The sequence below is a fragment of the Pseudophryne corroboree genome, chromosome 9, assembly GCF_028390025.1.
Source record: "Pseudophryne corroboree isolate aPseCor3 chromosome 9, aPseCor3.hap2, whole genome shotgun sequence".
In the NCBI taxonomy this organism is placed as follows: domain Eukaryota; kingdom Metazoa; phylum Chordata; class Amphibia; order Anura; family Myobatrachidae; genus Pseudophryne; species Pseudophryne corroboree.
The window spans coordinates 353,955,096-353,961,472 of NC_086452.1; the positions used below are offsets into that span (position 1 = coordinate 353,955,096).

General features: G+C 44.4%; 1 long non-coding RNA gene across 1 annotated transcript; it reads right to left on the bottom strand.

Moving 5' to 3' along the window:
• Nucleotides 1-307: 307 nt before the first annotated feature.
• On the bottom strand, nucleotides 308-3,669 carry LOC134957035 (uncharacterized). The gene is made up of 4 exons (XR_010186399.1): nucleotides 3,612-3,669; nucleotides 3,076-3,196; nucleotides 2,615-2,749; nucleotides 308-539 (listed from the first exon to the last, which is right to left on the bottom strand). It is a non-coding gene; the product is annotated as an uncharacterized LOC134957035 (long non-coding RNA).
• Nucleotides 3,670-6,377: the final 2,708 nt, after the last annotated feature.

Sequence of the window (6,377 nt, forward strand, 5' to 3'; positions counted from 1 at the left end):
CCCACCCACAGCCTAAACTTAACTCCCCCGCCTGACACTTAAACCTAATCCCCCCGCCTAAACCTAACCCTCCCTCTTCCACAGCCTAACCACCCACGGGGGTGCCTAACCCTAAGATCCCCCCACCCGCAGCCTAAACTTAACCCCCACCTAATGCCTAAACCTAACCTTCTCGCCTGATGCCTATACCTAACCCTCCCACGCAGCCTAACGACCCCCGTGGGTGCCTAACCCACTCTATCCGCAGCCTAACCCTAACCTCCCTCCCCCACAGCCTAACCACCCCCCTCCTTCCCCGTGCCTGATGCCTAAACCTAACCCCCTTGCCCAGCCCTAAACCTATGATCGTGGGGATACCGGCGTCGGTATCCTTGCCCATTCGGAGTTCCAATGTCGGGATTCTGAAGAGTGTCAGGATCCCAGTGTCAGTATTCTGACTGCCGTAAACCCAACAGCCGGCATCTTTACCGCATATGTCCCAACATTTGGAGCATGTGTCCGCAGCTCTCCTCCTAGTGCAGCTATTCAGGGATCACCCACTGTGTGTAGACGAAGAGGAAGAGATGAAAAATCATTGTTAGTGGATGAATAAGCAGAGAGACAAACTGCAAACAGTGGTGTGGTTGTGTAGAGAGAAAAATCTCTTTATGTAAATATGTTACTCTAACTACTGAGGACATGGAAAATACCTAAAATAAGGACAATTATCCCAAAGGGCCCATTGTTTTTATACAATACACACATTGGGGGGATAAGTTCTCTCTTATAGTAATTACTGGGTACCTTCAGAAAATAAATTTGACCAGTAAATAATAAAAGCTATAAATTGCTAACATTTAGGGGTCAATACAATTAGGTACGAGTTACCATTGCTGCAACGTTTCAACAGAATCCAAATTCACACCCTTCGTGGCCAGATTCAGCCTATGGGGCTACCGGAAAGTGCGGCTGTTGTAAGACAAACTCGCACATAATTAAACTGACCCCTCAGTTGTAAAATGTGATAAAATAGTAAAATATAATAGTCTATTTGTGGGCCTGATTCAGTTGTGGTTGTTGAAGCGATTGCTGCTGCAATCTTGCCATTCACAATTGCATCGTGAGTCTGAGCAGTTGTAGGCTGAGCAAGTCTCCTAGACACAGGGGGCTCTCCAGCAGCAACACAGGTTGCAATGGGTAATTTATGCACGCACATGGGTGGTCATTCCGAGTTGTTCGCTCGCTAGCTGCTTTTAGCAGCATTGCAAACGCTAGGCCGCCACCCTCTGGGAGTGCATCTTAGCTTAGCAGAATAGCGAACGAAAGAGTAGCAGAACTGTTACTAAATATTTTCTTGCAGTTTCTGAGTAGCCCCAGACCTACTCCTAGATTGCAATCAGCTCAGTCCGTTTAGTTCCAGGTTTGACTTCACAAACACGCCCTGCGTTCGGCCAGCCACTCCCCCGTTTCTCCAGACACTCCCACGTTTTTCCCTGACACGCCTGTGCTTTTTAGCACACTCCCAAAAAACGCTCAGTTACCGCCCAGAAACGCCCCTTTCCTGTCAATCATTCACCGATCAGCAGTGCGACTGAAAAGCGGCGCACGAATAACAGCAAATCTACTAAATTTTGTGTTAAATAAGTTAGTGCATGCGCTCTGCGTACCATGCGCATTTAGCAACAAATCGCAGCATAGTGAAAATCGGCAACGAGCAAACAACTCGTAATGACCACCATGGAACGGCGTTTGAATAGACCTGACACGCCTGTATACAGTTAGCCACCCCTGTTACCGCCCCAAATGCTGACTTCCTGTCAATCACTTTGCAATGGGATCCTCTATGTGAGCTTGATTTCATTTCGTGCGCAGTGCAGCTTACACGCATGCACAGTGAAAAAGCATTGAGCCACTTGGTGCAACAGCAGCTCTGTGTCCGCATCTGAATCAGGCCCCCTGAGCGGTAAGAAGAAGGACTCTAGGGAAAGGACTGTCATCCTTATTATATGTAAAGATAGGGAAACAGTCACTTGTTACAGCTCCAATTCACATCATTTATACCATTCTGTACCATTTCATCATTTGGTTATTCTATGGGGGAGATGTATTAAGCCCTGCAGAGTGATAAAGTGGAGAGAGGTAAAGTACCAGCCAATCAGCTCCTAACTGCCATGTTACAGGCTGTGTTTGAAAAATAACAACTAGGAGCTGATTGGCAGTTAGTTTATCTCTCTCTACTTTATCACGCTCCCAGGCTTTGTACACCTGTCCCCAGTTCATTGATATACTGTAAATGTCAGCCATTTCACTATCTCCCCCGATCTGTATTGTTCTTCCCCCGATCTGTATGTTCTGTATCATGCTCTCCCCACCCTTCCTGTTTTTCTGTATTACAGTATGTACTACATCTCGTAGCCCCCAAGAGTGTATGTCCTTCCTCTATATGTCCTATAGTGTACGCCACAATTTATGTGTTTTTGTATTGTGCCCCCACACCATCTGTATGTGCTATACCAAGTTGCCCCCTTCTGCATGTTTTGTATTGTCCGCTCTCCTCCACCATATACCCTATGTTTTGTACTGTGCTCTCAATACCCCCCTCCACACACACAATTACACAAGTATGGTAACTTACCTCCTGTACGCTATTCTCCAGTCACTAATTCCTCTGCGATCCCTCCCGTCGTCTTCAACTGACACTTTGCAGATCTCTTTGCCGGTCACCCGACACTCTGCAAATCTCTTTGCCAGAACTTTGCCAAATGATGATCTAAATAACCAGAATTTGCTGGTCAGACATACTATGTATATAATTATACTACTATACTTTGTTACATACTTTCATTTTTATTCATTTGCAATTTATCTATTTTATTGACCTTTTTATCCAAAACCCAAGATCCTTTCTCATAGGGACCCAAGTTATCTGCTCCAGGTTTTATCTTCCCTAGTGCTAGGATCATGTTAGTAATAGTATCATACACTGGGCCTAATTCAGACTTGATCGCAGCAGAAAATTTGTTCTCTAATGAATAAAACCATGTGCACAGCAGGTGGGGCAGATGTAACATGTGCAGAGAGAGTATGGTAACTTACCTCCTGCATGTTATACTCCAGTCGTTGTTACCTCTGCGACCCCTCCCGTCGTCTTCATCTGACACTTTGCAGATCTCTTTGCCGGTCACCCGACACTCTGCAAATCTCTTTGCCAGATGATCTAAAAAACACAAAAGACTATCATTAAGCATAGTACTAGTTAAGTACAATAAAATGTCCATGAGTCAACCAGTTTCCCAATTTTCCTTAAACCAAACAAGATACTTTCAAAGTTATCAATATCCCACTTATCTATTTTATTAACTTTTTCATCCCAAAGCCACGATCCTGCCTCATAGAGACCCAGGTTATCTGCATCCCCTGTATGTGTGCTTATCCTCCATACTGCCCTCTTTATTCCTGTATCGCTACATTTTTATTCCTACATATATGTCTTTCCTTCCTGCGCTTCTCCTATTTATGTGTCCTTGTACCTGTATTCCCTGTTCTGTCTATCTAGTCTCGCCTTTCAGCGGACTATAATGTGCTCTGTCTTCCTTACCCCCCTCCATTATACCCTGCTATGTAGGACTCACCTCCTCCTACCTGTCTTCCTGCATGGAAACTGGAAACGTCAGCAGCTGTAGATAGAATGTTACAGGAAGAAGCATTGTGATGTCACGGGCTAGTGATGTCATAAGCTAGGTGTGATGTCACAGTAACCAGCAGCAAAGCTACAGAGTTATAGCTATCTTACATTTGCATTTTCTAATCTACATCCATTACAACTGGATATACATGAGTTTCTAGTTAAAAAAAATATGAGACTAATGTAGAAAATGAAGTATAAGGAAATGTTGTACAGAGTGCCTCAATATATAGGTAAAGGGAAAACATAAGTGACAGAAATTTCTAGACTAAATCACTGCTTATATTTTATAAGGAAATAAAGCTCTTTATCTAAGAGGCCGAATTAATCATTTTCCATTATGTGTGTGTGTATGTATATATATATATATATATATATATATATATAGAGAGAGAGAGAGAGAGAGAGAGAGAGAGAGAGAGAGAGAGAGAGAGAGAGAGAGAGAGAGAGAGATAGCTATACTAACTATACTGTCCCATTAAACCAGTAAACTCACAAATTATACAGTTTCTGTGGCTGGCTGACCTCAAGTCTGCATTTCTCCCGGTTTAATCAGCCACAGAACCTGTGTAACCCATGAGCGTATAACGAGGTGAAGAAATAAGAGTTGTCTTTTTTGTGGTGCACTAGAAATTTATTATTCAATACCAGCGTATATAAAACTGTAAGGTGGGCCCGCAAGGTGACATTCACAGGGAATAGGTAATGACACAGGGAATAGGTAATGACATCGACTCGACTTGTTCACACCCGCTGGACGTGTTGGAAAGAGGTTGAGTGGACAGTGAGCATGGCTGTGCCTTGTGGCACCATGTGGCACCATTGTACCGACAGCCAGACTGCTGAGAACGGAACCTGGAGGGTACATAACTTTGGAGGGTACATAACTTTTCCTGATATAGTGTGTACTGCTGGCCCACCCCTAGGGGTGCTAGCGGTGTGTTACCCTCACAGTGTTTGTTCCCAGAGTGTAAGTCATATGTGTAGCAAGTTTGGTGTAAATTGCTCCAGGCCTTCCACAGTTATGCTGTCTGCTGAAAAACTCGGTGCTGCTGCCTCACCCCTAGGGGTGCTAGGGGTGTCTTACCCCCACAGAGTATGTTTCCACAGTGAAAGTCATATGTGTACCAAGTTTGTTGTAAATTGCTGTAGGCATTCCAGAGTTATGCTTTCAGCTGAAATACTCAGTGCTGCTGCCTCACCCCTAGGGGTGCTAGGGATGTCTTCCTCCCACAGTGTTTGTTCCCAGATTGTAAGGCATATGTGTACCAAGTTTTGAGTATATTGCTCCAGCAATTCCGGAGTTATGCTGTCTCCTGATATACTCTGTGCTGCTGTCAGCCCCCCTAGGGGTGTTAGGGATTTCTAATTGTTTTAGTTGCCTCCACCGTGTTTTGATATGCTCGTCTATAAAATGTCACCATCGTCGCTTGTAAACTGTGGATTTGTATAGAAAGACAGAATGACGGATTTTCGTTTTTATATAGTAGATACACTTAGAGTTACTTTGATATGTGACTGTCATACTTGGCAACATTTTATAACAAGTTCCAGGGATGATTAGTGGCTGAGCCCAGTGCATGGTGGAATGTCATGTGCGGATTTGTCTAGGAGGACCTTGGTGCACTACAACTCCCATCCTGTCATGTTTACTGGACTTCATTATAATGTGATGATTTGTTTTTAATTCATGTTAATTACTTATGTTCCATACATTTTCATTTATACCACTTAATGTGCACATAACACAGTGTTTATAGGGCCTAATTCAGACCTGATCACTCGCTGGCGTTTTTTGCAGCGCTGCCATCAGGTCAGAACTGCGCATGCGTATGCACCGCATTGTGCAGGCACGTCGCACAGGTACAAAGCGGTTCGTTGCTCTGCGATGGGTTTGTGTAAAGAATCCATTTGCATGGGCGATCGCAAGGAGATTGACAGGAAGAAGGCATTTGTGGGTGTCAATTAACCGTTTTCTGGGAATGGTTGGAAAAACGCAGGCGTTCCCCAGCGTTTGCAGGGTGGGTGTCTGACGTCAATTCCGATCCCGGACAGTTTGAAGTGATCGCAGCGGCTGAGTAAGTCCTGGGCTACTCAGAACAGAAACTGCACAAAATCTCTTTGTACCGCTCGGCTGCACATGCGATCTCACACTTGCACAGCTAAAATACACTCCCCGGTGGGCGGCGACTATGTGAACGCAGGACTGCAAAAAACAGCTAGCGAGCGATCAGGTCTGAATTGGCCCCATAGATCCTCCAGAAACCCCATGGGGCTGTTTTACTGGTCCATGTCAGGTTTGGCCATCCAAGTGTGAAGTCAAATTGATCAATAATCCCGGGCTGCGGCTCCAGAGGCGGGATGGGCCTGCGTCTGGCCCAGGGCCGGACTAAGGCTCCAGGGGGCCCGGGGTACGTTAGACAAGGAGGGTCCCTCAGGACTAAATATAGTGTATATAGGAAGGGGAGGTTCCTTACATGTGTGTGTGTGTATATATATATATATATATATATATAGTCAAAATGTATAAGTGTGCGCTCATGCGAATAAAATATAGTCTGTAGTAAAATATTTTCTTATAATTAAAATATTTTCACATGCATTCCTCACAAACATGGGTGGCAGCTGATAACAAATTATGGCGATTAGAATGTGTAAAAAAATAGAAGTAATCACCTAATCAGCACTTAATAATGCCCAGAAAATGACCATC